Raw genomic sequence first — 17,006 nt, forward strand, 5'->3', positions numbered from 1 at the left:
GACTATGTTGGTTACCTAGCGGGCACTTGGACTATGTAGGTTAACGAACGGGCACTTGGACTATGTAGGTAACCTAGTGGTCACTTGAAATGTCTAGGTTACCTAGCGGGCACTTGGACTATGTAGGTTAACTAGCGGTCACTTGGACTATCTAGGTTAACTAGCGGGCCATTGGACTATGTAGGTTAACTAGCGGGCCCTTGGACTATGTAGGTTAACTAGCGGGCCCTTGGACTATGTAGGTTACATAGTGGGCACTTGGACGATCTAGATTAACTAGCGGGTTCTTGGACTATGTAGGTTAACTAGCGGGCCATTGAACTATGTAGATTAACTAGCGGCACTTGGACTATCTACATTAACTAGCGGGCCCTTGGAGTATGTAGATTCCCTGGCAGGCACTTGGACTATGTATGTTCCAGAGCGGGCACTTGGACTATGTAGGTTCCCTAGCAGTCACTTGGACTATGTAGGTTCCAGAGCGGGCACTTGGACTATCTAGGTTCCCTAGCGGGCACTTGTACTATGTAGGTTAATTAGCAGACACTTGGACGATCTAGGTTAACTAGCGGGTACTTGGATTATTTAGGTTAACTAGTGGGCCCTTGAACTATGTAGATTAACTAGCGGAACTTGGACTATCTACATTAACTAACGGGTCCTTGGACTATGTAAATTGCCTAGCGGGCACTTGGACAATGTAGGTTCCCTAGCAGTCACTTGGACTATGTAGGTTCCAGAGCGGGCACTTGGACTATCTAGGTTCCCTAGCGGGCACTTGTACTATGTAGGTTAATTAGTGGACACTTGGACGATCTAGGTTAACTAGCGGGTACTTGGATTATGTAGGTTAACTAGCGGGCCCTTGAACTATGTAGATTAACTAGCGGCACTTCGACTATCTACATTAACTAACGGGTCCTTGGAGTATGTAGATTGCCTAGCGGGCACTTGGACTATGTAGGTTCCCTAGCGGGCACTTGGACTCTGCATGTTCCCTACGGACACTTGAACTATGTAAGTTAACTACCGGGCACTTGGACTATGTAGGTTAACTACCGGTCACTTGCATTATCTAGGTTACCGAACGGGCATTTGGACTATGTAGGTAACCTACCGGGAACTTGAAGAGTCTAGGTTACCTAGCGGGCACTTGGACTTCTACGTTAACGAACGGGCACTTGGACTATGTATGTTGCATAGCGGGCAATTGGACTATCTAGGTTAGGTAACGGGCACAAGAACTATCTAGGTTACCTAGCTGGCACTTGAACTATCTACGTTATAGCGGGTTCTTGGAGTATGTAGGTTACCTAGCGGGCTGTTGGACTATTAGGGCCCCTAGCGGGCATTTGGATTATATTGGTTACCTAGCGGGCACTTGGACTATGTAGGTTAACGAACGGGCACTTGGACTATGTAGGTAACCTAGTGGTCACTTGAAATGTCTAGGTTACCTCGCGGGCAATTGGACTATGTAGGTTAACTAGCGGTCACTTGGACTATCTAGGTTAACTAGCCGGCCATTGGACTATGTAGGTTAACTAGCGGGCCCTTGGACTATGTAGGTTAACTAGCGGGCCCTTGGACTATGTAGGTTACATAGTGGGCACTTGGACGATCTAGGTTAACTAGCGGGTACTTGGACTATGTAGGTTAACTAGCGGGCCCTTGAACTAGGTAGATAAACTGGCGGCACTTGGACTATCTACATTAACTAGCGGGCCCTTGGACTATGTGGATTCCCTGGCAGGCACTTGGACTATGTATGTTCCAGAGCGGGCACTTGGACTATGTAGGTTCCCTAGCAGTCCCTTGGACTATGTAGGTTCCAGAGCGGGCACTTGGACTATCTAGGTTCCCTAGCGGGCACTTGTACTATGTAGCTTAACTGGCGGGCCCTTGGACTATGTAGGTTACATAGTGGGCACTTGGACGATCTAGGTTAACTAGCGGGTACTTGGATTATTTAGGTTAACTAGTGGGCCCTTGAACTATGTAGATTAACTAGCGGCACTTGGACTATCTACATTAACTAGCGGGTCCTTGGACTATGTAAATTGCCTAGCGGGCACGTGAACAATGTAGGTTCCCTAGCGGACACTTGGACTCTGTATGTTCCCTACGGACACTTGAACTATGTAGGTTAACTACCGGGCACTTGGACTATGTAGGTTAACTAGCGGGCCCTTGGACTATCTATGTTACCTAGCGGGCACTTGGACTATGTAGGTTAACTACCGGGCACTTGCATTATCTAGGTTACCGAACGGGCATTTGGACAATGTAGGTAACCTAGCGGGCACTTGGAGAGTCTAGGTTACCTAGCGGGCACTTGGACTTCTAGGTTAATGAACGGGTACTTGGACTATGTATGTTGCATAGCGGGCAATTGGACAATCTAGGTTAGGTAACGGGCACAAGAACTATCTCGGTTACCTAGCTGGCACTTGAACTATCTACGTTATAGCGGGTTCTTGAAGTATGTAGGTTACCTAGCAGGCTGTTGGACTATCTAAGTTACCAAGCGGGCACTGGGACTATCTAGGTTAACTAGCGAGCACTTGGACTATCTAGGTTAACTAGCGGGCACTTGGACGATCTAGGTTAACTAACGGGCACTTGAACTATCAAAGTGAACAAGTGAGCCCTCGGACTATGTTGGTTAACTAGCGGGCCCTTGGACTATCTGGGTTATCTAGCGGGCACTTGGGCTATATAGGTTACCTAGCGGGCACTTGGACTATGTAGGTTACCTAGTGGGCACTTGGATTATCTAGGTTAACGAACGGGCACTTGGAATATGCAGGTAACCTAGCGGGCACTTGGACTTTCTAGGTTACCTAGCGGACACTTGGACTTCTAGGTTAACGAACGGGCTCTTGGACTATGTAGGTTGCCTAGCGGGCACTTGGACTATCTAGGTTAGGTAACGGGCACTTGGACTATCTAGGTTACCTAACGGGTACTTTGACTATCTAGGTTACATAGCGTGCACTTGGACTATGTAGGTTAACTACCGAGCACTTGGACTCTAGGTTACCTAGCGGGCACTTGAACTATCTAGGTTACCTAGCGGGCCCTTGGACTATGTAGGTTTCCTAGCAGGCACTTGGACTATCTAGGTTAACGAACGGGCACTTGGACTATGTAGGTAACCTAGCGGGCACTTTGACAGTCTAGGTTACCTAGCGGGCACTTGGACTATCTAGGTTATATAACAGGCACTTGGACGATGTAGGTTACCTAGCGGGCACTTGGACTATGTAGTATCCCTATCGGACATTTGGACTACTTAGGTTTCCTAGCGGGCACTTGGATTATCTAGGTTAACTAGCGGGCACTTGGACTTTCTAGGTCAACTAGTGGGCCCTTGTACTATGTAGGTTAACTAGCGAGCACTTGGACAATCTAGGTTAACTAGCGGACCTTGGACTATGTAGGTTAACTACAGGGCCCTTGGACTATGTAGGTTTACCAGCGGGCACTTGGACGATCTAGGTTAACTAGAGGGCACTTGGACTATCTAGGTTAACTAGCGGGCACTTGGATGATCATTGTTAACTAGCGGGCACTTGAACTAGGTAGATAAACTGGCGGCACTTGGACTATCTACATTAACTAGCGGGCCCTTGGACTATGTGGATTCCCTGGCAGGCACTTGGACTATGTATGTTCCAGAGCGGGCACTTGGACTATGTAGGTTCCCTAGCAGTCCCTTGGACTATGTAGGTTCCAGAGCGGGCACTTGGACTATCTAGGTTCCCTAGCGGGCACTTGTACTATGTAGCTTAACTGGCGGGCCCTTGGACTATGTAGGTTACATAGTGGGCACTTGGACGATCTAGGTTAACTAGCGGGTACTTGGATTATTTAGGTTAACTAGTGGGCCCTTGAACTATGTAGATTAACTAGCGGCACTTGGACTATCTACATTAACTAGCGGGTCCTTGGACTATGTAAATTGCCTAGCGGGCACGTGAACAATGTAGGTTCCCTAGCGGACACTTGGACTCTGTATGTTCCCTACGGACACTTGAACTATGTAGGTTAACTACCGGGCACTTGGACTATGTAGGTTAACTAGCGGGCCCTTGGACTATCTATGTTACCTAGCGGGCACTTGGACTATGTAGGTTAACTACCGGGCACTTGCATTATCTAGGTTACCGAACGGGCATTTGGACAATGTAGGTAACCTAGCGGGCACTTGGAGAGTCTAGGTTACCTAGCGGGCACTTGGACTTCTAGGTTAATGAACGGGTACTTGGACTATGTATGTTGCATAGCGGGCAATTGGACAATCTAGGTTAGGTAACGGGCACAAGAACTATCTCGGTTACCTAGCTGGCACTTGAACTATCTACGTTATAGCGGGTTCTTGAAGTATGTAGGTTACCTAGCAGGCTGTTGGACTATCTAAGTTACCAAGCGGGCACTGGGACTATCTAGGTTAACTAGCGAGCACTTGGACTATCTAGGTTAACTAGCGGGCACTTGGACGATCTAGGTTAACTAACGGGCACTTGAACTATCAAAGTGAACAAGTGAGCCCTCGGACTATGTTGGTTAACTAGCGGGCCCTTGGACTATCTGGGTTATCTAGCGGGCACTTGGGCTATATAGGTTACCTAGCGGGCACTTGGACTATGTAGGTTACCTAGTGGGCACTTGGATTATCTAGGTTAACGAACGGGCACTTGGAATATGCAGGTAACCTAGCGGGCACTTGGACTTTCTAGGTTACCTAGCGGACACTTGGACTTCTAGGTTAACGAACGGGCTCTTGGACTATGTAGGTTGCCTAGCGGGCACTTGGACTATCTAGGTTAGGTAACGGGCACTTGGACTATCTAGGTTACCTAACGGGTACTTTGACTATCTAGGTTACATAGCGTGCACTTGGACTATGTAGGTTAACTACCGAGCACTTGGACTCTAGGTTACCTAGCGGGCACTTGAACTATCTAGGTTACCTAGCGGGCCCTTGGACTATGTAGGTTTCCTAGCAGGCACTTGGACTATCTAGGTTAACGAACGGGCACTTGGACTATGTAGGTAACCTAGCGGGCACTTTGACAGTCTAGGTTACCTAGCGGGCACTTGGACTATCTAGGTTATATAACAGGCACTTGGACGATGTAGGTTACCTAGCGGGCACTTGGACTATGTAGTATCCCTATCGGACATTTGGACTACTTAGGTTTCCTAGCGGGCACTTGGATTATCTAGGTTAACTAGCGGGCACTTGGACTTTCTAGGTCAACTAGTGGGCCCTTGTACTATGTAGGTTAACTAGCGAGCACTTGGACAATCTAGGTTAACTAGCGGACCTTGGACTATGTAGGTTAACTACAGGGCCCTTGGACTATGTAGGTTTACCAGCGGGCACTTGGACGATCTAGGTTAACTAGAGGGCACTTGGACTATCTAGGTTAACTAGCGGGCACTTGGATGATCATTGTTAACTAGCGGGCACTTGAACTATCTAGGTTAGCTAACGGGCACATGGACTAAGTACGTCCCCTAGTGGGCACTTGGAATATCTAGGTTAACTAACGGGCACTTGGACTATCTAGGTTACCTAGCTGGCACTTGGACTATGAAGGTTCCATAGTGGACACTTGGACTATGTAGGTCAACTAGCGGGCCCTTGGACTATCTAGGTTAGCTAACTGGCACGTGGACTATGTAGATTAACTAGCGGACACTTGCACGATCTAGGTTAACTAGCGGGCAATTGCACTATGTAGGTTAACTAGCGGGCCCATTGACTATGTAGGTTAACTAGCGGGCACTTGGACGATCTAGGTTAACTAACGGGCACTTGGACGATATAGGTTAACTAGCGGGCACTTGGATTATCTAGGTTAGCTAGCGGGCTCTTGCACTATGTAGGTTATCTAGCGGGCCCATTGACTATTTAGGTTAACTAGCGGGCACTTGGACGATCTCGGTTACCTAGCGGGCCCTTGGACTATGTAGGTTTCCTAGCGGGCACTTGGACTATCTAGGTTAATGAACGGGCACTTTGACTATGTAGGTTACCTAGCGGGCACTTGGACTATGTTGGATCCGTATCGGACATTTGGACTAATTAGGTTACCTAGCGGGCACTTGGACTATCTTGGTTAACTGGCAGGCACTTGGATGATCAATGTTAACTAGCGGGCACTTGGACTATCTAGGTTAGCTAATGGGCACTTGGACTAAATACGTCCCCTATTGGGCACTTGGACCCTCTAGGTTAACTAACGGGCACTAGGACTATCTAGGTTAACTAGCGGGCACTTGGACTATCTAGGTTACCTAGCTGGCACTTGAACTATCTACGTTACCTAGTGGGTACTTGGAGTATGTAGGTTACCTACCGGGCTGTTGGACTATCTAGGTTAACTAACGGGCACTTGGACTATGTAGGTTCCTAGGCGGGGCCTTGGAATATGTAAGTTCCGTATCGGGCACTTAGACTATGTAGGTCAACTAGCGGGCACTTGGATTATGTAGGTTTCCTATCGGGCACTTGGACTATGTAGGTTAACTAGAGGGCATTTGGACTATGTAGGTTACCTAGCGGGCACTTGGACTATCTAGGTTACCTAGCTGGCACTTGAACTATCTACGTTACCTATCGGGTACATGGACTATGAAGGTTCCCTAGCGGGCACTAGGATTATCTGGGTTACCTAGCGGGCACTTGGACTATGTAGGTTAACTAGAGGACATTTGGACTATGTAGGTTACCTAGCGGGCACTTGGACTATCTAGATTACCTAGCTGGCACTTGAACTATCTACGTTACCTAGCGGGTACTTGGACTATGAAGGTTCCCTAGCAGGCACTAGGATTATCTGGGTTACCTAGCGGGCACTTGGACTATGTAGGTCAACTAGCGGGCACTTGGAATATGTAGGTTCCCTATCGGGCACTTGGACTATGTAGGTTCGCTATCGGGCACTTGGAAAATGTAGGTTAACTAGGGGGCACTAAGACTATCTAGGTTACCTAGCGGGAATTTGGACTATGTAGGCTCCCTAGCGGTTATTTGGACTATATAGATTACTTAGCGGGCACTTAGACTTTGTAGGTTACTTAGCGGGCACTTGGACTATCTAGGTTACCTAGCAGGCACTTGAAGTATATACGTTACCTAGCGGGTACTTGGAGTATGTAGGTTACCTACCGGGCTGTTGGACTATCTAGGTAACCTAGCGGGCACTTGGACTATCTAGGCTAACTAACGGGCACTTGGACTATGTAGGTTAACTAGCGGGCATTTGGGCTATCTAGGTTAACTAGCGGGCCATTGGACTATGTAGGTTATCTAGCGGGCCCTTGGACTATGTAGGTTAACTAGCGGGCCCTAGGACTATGTAGATTAACTAGCAGAACTTGAACTATCTACGTTAACTAGCGGGCACTTGCACTATGTATGTTCCAGAGCGGGCACTTGGACTATGTAGGTTCCGTATCGGGCACTTGGACTATGTAGGTTAACTAGCGGGCATTTGGACAATGTAGGTTACCTAGCGGGCACTTTGACTATGTAGGTTCCCTATCAGGCACTTGGAGAATGTAGGTTAACTAGGGGGCAGTAGGACAATGTAGGTTACCTACCGGGCCCTTGTACTATCTAGGTTACCTAGGGGGAACCTGGACTATGTAGGTTAACTAGTGGGCACTTGGACTATCTAGGTTACCTAGCAGGCACGTGGACTATGTACGTTTCCTAGCAGGCCCTTGGACTATCAACGTTACCTAGCGGGCAATTAGACTATGTACGTTACCTAGCGGGCACTTGGACTATGTATGTTTCCTAGCGGGTACTTGGACTAGATAGGTTCCCTAGCGGGCACTTGTTCTACCTAGGTTAACCAGCGGGCACTTGGACTATCTAGGTTAACTAGCGGACATTTGGACTATTAGTGCCCCCAGCGGGCATTTGGACTATATTGGTTACTAGTGGGCCCTTGGACTATGTAGGTTAACGATCGGGCACTTGGACTATTATAGGTAACCTAGTGGTCACTTGAAATGTCTAGGTTACCTCGCGGGCACTTGGACTATGTAGGTTAACTAGCGGGCACTTGGGCTATCTAGGTTAACTAGCGGGCCATTGGACTATGTAGGTTATCTAGCGGGCCCTTGGACTATGTAGGTTAACTAGCGGGCCCTTGGACTATGTAGGTTACGTAGTGGGCACTTGGACGATCTAGGTTAACTAGCGGGTACTTGGACTATGTAGGTTAACTAGCAGGACCTTTGACTATGTAGATTAACTAGCGGCACTAGGACTATCTACATTAACTAGCGGGCCCTTGGACTATATAGATTCCCTGGCAGGCACTTGGACAATGTATGTTACAGAGCGGGCACTTGGACTATGTAGGTTCCCTAGCAGTCACTTGGACTATGTAGGTTCCAGAGCGGGCACTTGGACTATCTAGGTTCCCTAGCGGGCACTTGTACTATGTAGGTTAATTAACGGACACTTGGACGATCTAGGTTAACTAGCGGGTACTTGGATTATGTAGGTTAACTAGCGGGCCCTTGAACTATGTAGATTAACTAGCGGCACTTCGACTATCTACATTAACTAACGGGTCCTTGGAGTATGTAGATTGCCTAGCGGGCACTTGGACTATGTAGGTTTCCTAGCGGGCACTTGGACTCTGCATGTTCCCTACGGACACTTGAACTATGTAAGTTAACTACCGGGCACTTGTACTATGTAGCTTAACTGGCGGGCCCTTGGACTATGTAGGTTACATAGTGGGCATTTGGACGATCTAGGTTAACTAGCGGGTACTTGGATTATTTAGGTTAACTAGTGGGCCCTTGAACTATGTAGATTAACTAGCGGCACTTGGACTATCTACATTAACTAGCGGGTCCTTGGACTATGTAAATTGCCTAGCGGGCACTTGGACAATGTAGGTTCCCTAGCGGACACTTGGACTCTGTATGTTCCCTACGGACACTTGAACTATGTAAGTTAACTACCGGGCACTTGGACTATGTAGGTTAACTAGCGGGCCCTTGGACTATCTATGTTACCTAGCGGGCACTTGGACTATGTAGGTTAACTACCGGGCACTTGCATTATCTAGGTTACCGAACGGGCATTTGGACAATGTAGGTAACCTAGCGGGCACTTGGAGAGTCTAGGTTACCTAGCGGGCACTTGGACTTCTAGGTTAATGAACGGGTACTTGGACTATGTATGTTGCATAGCGGGCAATTGGACAATCTAGGTTAGGTAACTGGCACAAGAACTATCTAGGTTACCTAGCTGGCACTTGAACTATCTATGTTATAGCGGGTTCTTGAAGTATGTAGGTTACCTAGCAGGCTGTTGGACTATCTAAGTTACCAAGCGGGCACTGGGACTATCTAGGTTGACTAACGGGCACTTGGACTATGTAGGTTCCCTAGCGGGCCCATGGACTATGTAGGTTCCCTAGCGAGCACTTGGACTATGTGGGTTCCCTAGCGGGCATTTGGACTATCTAGGTTAACTAACGGGCACTTGGACTATGTAGGTTCCCTAGCGGGCACTTGGATTATGTAGGTTCCCTCTCGGGCACTTGGACTATGTAGGTTAACTAGTGGGCATTTGGACTATGTAGGTTACCTAGCGGGCACTTGGACTATGTAGGTTACCTAGCGGGCAGTTGGACTATATAGGTTCCCTATCGGGCTTTTGGACTATGTAGGTTACCTAGCGGGCCCTTGGACTATCTAGGTTACCTAGGGGGAACCTGGATTATGTAGGTTAACTAGTGGGCACTTGGACTATCTAGGTTACCTAGCGGGCACTTGGACTATGTACGTTCCCTAGCGGGCACTTCGACTCTCTACGTTACCTAGTGGGCACTTGGACTATGTACGTTACCTAGCGGGCACTTGGACTATGCAAGTTTCCTAGGGGGCACTTGGACTATGTAGGTTAACGAACGGGCACTTGGACTATCTAGGTTAACTAGCTGGCACTTGGACTATGTAGTTTCCCTAGCGGGCATTTGGACTATTTAGGTTACCTAGCATGCACTTGGACTATATAGGTTACCTAGCGGACACTTGGACTATCTAGGTTACCTAGCAGGCAGTTTGACTATCTAGGTTAACTAACGGGCACTTGGACTATGTAGGTTGCCTAGCGGGCACTTGGATTATGTAGGTTCACTATCGGGCACTTGGACTATCTAGGTTACCTAGCTGGCACTTGAACTATCTACGTTACCTAGCGGGTACTTGGAGTATGTAGGTTACCTACCGGGCTGTTGGACTATCTAGGTTACCTAGCGGGCACTTCGACTATCTAGGTTAACTAACGGGCACTTGGACTATGTAGGTTCCCTACGGACACTTGAACTATTTAAGTTAACTACCGGGCACTTGGACTATGTAGGTTAACTAGCGGGCCCTTGGACTATCTAGGTTACCTAGCGGGCACTTGGACTATGTAGGTTAACTACCGGTCACTTGCATTATCTAGGTTACCGAACGGGCATTTGGACTATGTAGGTAACCTAGCGGGCACTTGGAGAGTCTAGGTTACCTAGCGGGCACTAGGACTTCTAGGTTAACGAACGGGCACTTGGACTATGTATGTTGCATAACGGGCAATTGGACTATCTAGGTTAGGTAACGGGCACAAGAACTATCTAGGTTACCTAGCTGGCACTTGAACTATCTACGTTATAGCGGGTTCTTGGAGTATGTAGGTTACCTAGCGGGCCGTTGGACTATTAGGGCCACTAGCGGGCATTTGGACTATGTTGGTTACCTAGCGGGCACTTGGACTATGTAAGTTAACGAACGGGCACTTGGACTATGTAGGTAACCTAGTGGTCACTTGAAATGTCTAGGTTACCTAGCGGGCACTTGGACTATGTAGGTTAACTAGCGGTCACTTGGACTATCTAGGTTAACTAGCGGGCCATTGGACTATGTAGGTTAACTAGCGGGCCCTTGGACTATGTAGGTTAACTAGCGGGCCCTTGGACTATGTAGGTTACATAGTGGGCACTTGGACGATCTAGATTAACTAGCGGGTTCTTGGACTATGTAGGTTAACTAGCGGGCCATTGAACTATGTAGATTAACTAGCGGCACTTGGACTATCTACATTAACTAGCGGGCCCTTGGACTATGTAGATTCCCTGGCAGGCACTTGGACTATGTATGTTCCAGAGCGGGCACTTGGACTATGTAGGTTCCCTAGCAGTCCCTTGGACTATGTAGGTTCCAGAGCGGGCACTTGGACTATCTAGGTTCCCTAGCGGGCACTTGTACTATGTAGGTTAATTAGCAGACACTTGGACGATCTAGGTTAACTAGCGGGTACTTGGATTATTTAGGTTAACTAGTGGGCCCTTGAACTATGTAGATTAACTAGCGGAACTTGGACTATCTACATTAACTAACGGGTCCTTGGACTATGTAAATTGCCTAGCGGGCACTTGGACAATGTAAGTTCCCTAGCGGACACTTGGACTCCGTATGTTCCCTACGGACACTTGAACTATGTAAGTTAACTACCGGGCACTTGGACTATGTAGGTTAACTAGCGGGCCCTTGGACTATCTAGGTTACCTAGCGGGCACTTGGACTATGTAGGTTAACTACCGGTCACTTGCATTATCTAGGTTACCGAACGGGCATTTGGACTATGTAGGTAACCTACCGGGCACTTGGAGAGTCTAGGTTACCTAGCGGGCACTAGGACTTCTAGGTTAACGAACGGGCACTTGGACTATGTATGTTGCATAGCGGGCAATTGGACTATCTAGGTTAGGTAACGGGCACAAGAACTATCTAGGTTACCTAGCTGGCACTTGAACTATCTACGTTATAGCGGGTTCTTGGAGTATGTAGGTTACCTAGCGGGCCGTTGGACTATTAGGGCCACTAGCGGGCATTTGGACTATGTTGGTTACCTAGCGGGCACTTGGACTATGTAGGTTAACGAACGGGCACTTGGACTATGTAGGTAACCTAGTGGTCACTTGAAATGTCTAGGTTACCTAGCGGGCACTTGGACTATGTAGGTTAACTAGCGGTCACTTGGACTATCTAGGTTAACTAGCGGGCCATTGGACTATGTAGGTTAACTAGCGGGCCCTTGGACTATGTAGGTTAACTAGCGGGCCCTTGGACTATGTAGGTTACATAGTGGGCACTTGGACGATCTAGATTAACTAGCGGGTTCTTGGACTATGTAGGTTAACTAGCGGGCCATTGAACTATGTAGATTAACTAGCGGCACTTGGACTATCTACATTAACTAGCGGGCCCTTGGACTATGTAGATTCCCTGGCAGGCACTTGGACTATGTATGTTCCAGAGCGGGCACTTGGACTATGTAGGTTCCCTAGCAGTCACTTGGACTATGTAGGTTCCAGAGCAGGCACTTGGACTATCTAGGTTCCCTAGCGGGCACTTGTACTATGTAGGTTAATTAGCAGACACTTGGACGATCTAGGTTAACTAGCGGGTACTTGGATTATTTAGGTTAACTACTGGGCCCTTGAACTATGTAGATTAACTAGCGGAACTTGGACTATCTACATTAACTAACGGGTCCTTGGACTATGTAAATTGCCTAGCGGGCACTTGGACAATGTAGGTTCCCTAGCGGACACTTGGACTCTGTATGTTCCCTACGGACACTTGAACTATGTAAGTTAACTACCGGGCACTTGGACTATGTAGGTTAACTAGCGGGCCCTTGGACTATCTATGTTACCTAGCGGGCACTTGGACTATGTAGGTTAACTACCGGTCACTTGCATTATCTAGGTTACCGAACGGGCATTTGGACTACTTAGGTAACCTAGCAGGCACTTGGAGAGTCTAGGTTACCTAGCGGGCACTTGGACTTCTGGGTTAATGAACGGGTACTTGGACTATGTATGTTGCATAGCGGGCAATTGGACAATCTAGGTTAGGTAACGGGCACAAGAACTATCTAGGTTACCTAGCTGGCACTTGAACTATCTACGTTATAGCGGGTTCTTGGGGTATGTAGGTTACCTAGCGGGCTGTTGGACTACCTAAGTTACCAAGCGGGCACTGGGACTATCTAGGTTAACTAACGGGCACGTGGACTATGTAGGTTCCCTAGCGGGCCCATGGACTATGTAGGTTCCCTATCGGGCACTTGGACTATGTAGGTTAACTAGTGGGCATTTGGACTATGTAGGTTACCTAGCGGGCACTTGGACTATGTAGGTTACCTAGCGGGCACTTGGACTATATAGGTTCCCTATCGGGCTTTTGGACTATGTAGGTTACCTAGCGAGCCCTTGGACTATCAATTGTTACCTAGGGGGAACCTGGACTATGTAGGTTAACTAGTGGGCACTTGGGCTATCTAGGTTACGTAGCGGGCACTTGGACTATGTACATTCCCTAGCGGGCATTTGGACTATCTACCTTACCTAGTGGGCACTTGGACTATGTACGTTACCTAGCGGGCACTTGGACTATGTACGTTTCCTAGCGGGTACTTGGACTATCTATGTTAACTAGCGGGCACTTGGACTATATAGGTTCCCTATGGGGCACTTGGACTAGGTAGGTTCCCTAGCGGGCACTTTGTCTATGTAGGTTAACTAGCGGGCACTTGGACTTCTAGGTTAACGAACGGGCACTTGGACTATGTATGTTGCATAGCGGGCAATTGGACTATCTAGGTTAGGTAAAGGGCACTTGGACTATCTAGGTTTCTTAGCGGGCTTTAGGAAGATCTAGGTTAACTAGAGGGCACTTGGACTATCTAGGTTAACTAGCGTGCACTTGGACTATCTAGTTTCTTAGCGGGTACTTGGACTATGTAGGTTAATAGCGGGCCCTTGGACTATGTAGATTAACTAGTGGCACTTGGAGTATCTACGTTAAGTAGCGGGCCCTTGGACTATCTAGATGAACTACCGGGCACTTGGACTATGTAGGCTAACTAGGGGTCCCTTGGACGATCTAGGTTGCCTAGCGGGTACATGAACTATCTAGGTTAACAAGCGGGCACTTGCAGTATCTAGGTTACCTAGCGGGAACTTGGACTATAGGTTAACTAGCGGGCACTTGGACTATCTAGGTTAACAATCGTGCACTTGGACTATGTAGGTTCCTTAGCGTGCACTTGGACTATGTAGGTTCCTTAGCGGGCACTTGGACTATCTAGGTTGCCTAGCGGGCACTTGGTATATAGGTTAACTAGCGGGCACTTGGACTATATAGGTTAACTAAAGGACACTTGGACTATCTAGGTTAGGTAACGGGCACAAGAACTATCTAGGTTACCTAGCTGGCACTTGAACTATCTACGTTATAGCGGGTTCTTGGAGTATGTAGGTTACCTAGCGGGCCGTTGGACTATTAGGGCCACTAGCGGGCATTTGGACTATGTTGGTTACCTAGCGGGCACTTGGACTATGTAAGTTAACGAACGGGCACTTGGACTATGTAGGTAACCTAGTGGTCACTTGAAATGTCTAGGTTACCTAGCGGGCACTTGGACTATGTAGGTTAACTAGCGGTCACTTGGACTATCTAGGTTAACTAGCGGGCCATTGGACTATGTAGGTTAACTAGCGGGCCCTTGGACTATGTAGGTTAACTAGCGGGCCCTTGGACTATGTAGGTTACATAGTGGGCACTTGGACGATCTAGATTAACTAGCGGGTTCTTGGACTATGTAGGTTAACTAGCGGGCCATTGAACTATGTAGATTAACTAGCGGCACTTGGACTATCTACATTAACTAGCGGGCCCTTGGACTATGTAGATTCCCTGGCAGGCACTTGGACTATGTATGTTCCAGAGCGGGCACTTGGACTATGTAGGTTCCCTAGCAGTCCCTTGGACTATGTAGGTTCCAGAGCGGGCACTTGGACTATCTAGGTTCCCTAGCGGGCACTTGTACTATGTAGGTTAATTAGCAGACACTTGGACGATCTAGGTTAACTAGCGGGTACTTGGATTATTTAGGTTAACTAGTGGGCCCTTGAACTATGTAGATTAACTAGCGGAACTTGGACTATCTACATTAACTAACGGGTCCTTGTACTATGTAAATTGCCTAGCGGGCACTTGGACAATGTAAGTTCCCTAGCGGACACTTGGACTCTGTATGTTCCCTACGGACACTTGAACTATGTAAGTTAACTACCGGGCACTTGGACTATGTAGGTTAACTAGCGGGCCCTTGGACTATCTAGGTTACCTAGCGGGCACTTGGACTATGTAGGTTAACTACCGGTCACTTGCATTATCTAGGTTACCGAACGGGCATTTGGACTATGTAGGTAACCTACCGGGCACTTGGAGAGTCTAGGTTACCTAGCGGGCACTAGGACTTCTAGGTTAACGAACGGGCACTTGGACTATGTATGTTGCATAGCGGGCAATTGGACTATCTAGGTTAGGTAACGGGCACAAGAACTATCTAGGTTACCTAGCTGGCACTTGAACTATCTACGTTATAGCGGGTTCTTGGAGTATGTAGGTTACCTAGCGGGCCGTTGGACTATTAGGGCCACTAGCGGGCATTTGTACTATGTTGGTTACCTAGCGGGCACTTGGACTATGTAGGTTAACGAACGGGCACTTGGACTATGTAGGTAACCTAGTGGTCACTTGAAATGTCTAGGTTACCTAGCGGGCACTTGGACTATGTAGGTTAACTAGCGGTCACTTGGACTATCTAGGTTAACTAGCGGGCCATTGGACTATGTAGGTTAACTAGCGGGCCCTTGGACTATGTAGGTTAACTAGCGGGCCCTTGGACTATGTAGGTTACATAGTGGGCACTTGGACGATCTAGATTAACTAGCGGGTTCTTGGACTATGTAGGTTAACTAGCGGGCCATTGAACTATGTAGATTAACTAGCGGCACTTGGACTATCTACATTAACTAGCGGGCCCTTGGACTATGTAGATTCCCTGGCAGGCACTTGGACTATGTATGTTCCAGAGCGGGCACTTGGACTATGTAGGTTCCCTAGCAGTCACTTGGACTATGTAGGTTCCAGAGCAGGCACTTGGACTATCTAGGTTCCCTAGCGGGCACTTGTACTATGTAGGTTAATTAGCAGACACTTGGACGATCTAGGTTAACTAGCGGGTACTTGGATTATTTAGGTTAACTACTGGGCCCTTGAACTATGTAGATTAACTAGCGGAACTTGGACTATCTACATTAACTAACGGGTCCTTGGACTATGTAAATTGCCTAGCGGGCACTTGGACAATGTAGGTTCCCTAGCGGACACTTGGACTCTGTATGTTCCCTACGGACACTTGAACTATGTAAGTTAACTACCGGGCACTTGGACTATGTAGGTTAACTAGCGGGCCCTTGGACTATCTATGTTACCTAGCGGGCACTTGGACTATGTAGGTTAACTACCGGTCACTTGCATTATCTAGGTTACCGAACGGGCATTTGGACTACTTAGGTAACCTAGCAGGCACTTGGAGAGTCTAGGTTACCTAGCGGGCACTTGGACTTCTGGGTTAATGAACGGGTACTTGGACTATGTATGTTGCATAGCGGGCAATTGGACAATCTAGGTTAGGTAACGGGCACAAGAACTATCTAGGTTACCTAGCTGGCACTTGAACTATCTACGTTATAGCGTGTTCTTGGGGTATGTAGGTTACCTAGCGGGCTGTTGGACTACCTAAGTTACCAAGCGGGCACTGGGACTATCTAGGTTAACTAACGGGCACGTGGACTATGTAGGTTCCCTAGCGGGCCCATGGACTATGTAGGTTCCCTATCGGGCACTTGGACTATGTAGGTTAACTAGTGGGCATTTGGACTATGTAGGTTACCTAGCGGGCACTTGGACTATGTAGGTTACCTAGCGGGCACTTGGACTATATAGGTTCCCTATCGGGCTTTTGGACTATGTAGGTTACCTAGCGAGCCCTTGGACTATCAATGGTTACCTAGGGGGAACCTGGACTATGTAGGTTAACTAGTGGGCACTTGGGC

This window comes from Tenrec ecaudatus, assembly GCF_050624435.1.
Source record: "Tenrec ecaudatus isolate mTenEca1 chromosome 7 unlocalized genomic scaffold, mTenEca1.hap1 SUPER_7_unloc_4, whole genome shotgun sequence".
Lineage (NCBI taxonomy): Eukaryota > Metazoa > Chordata > Mammalia > Afrosoricida > Tenrecidae > Tenrec > Tenrec ecaudatus.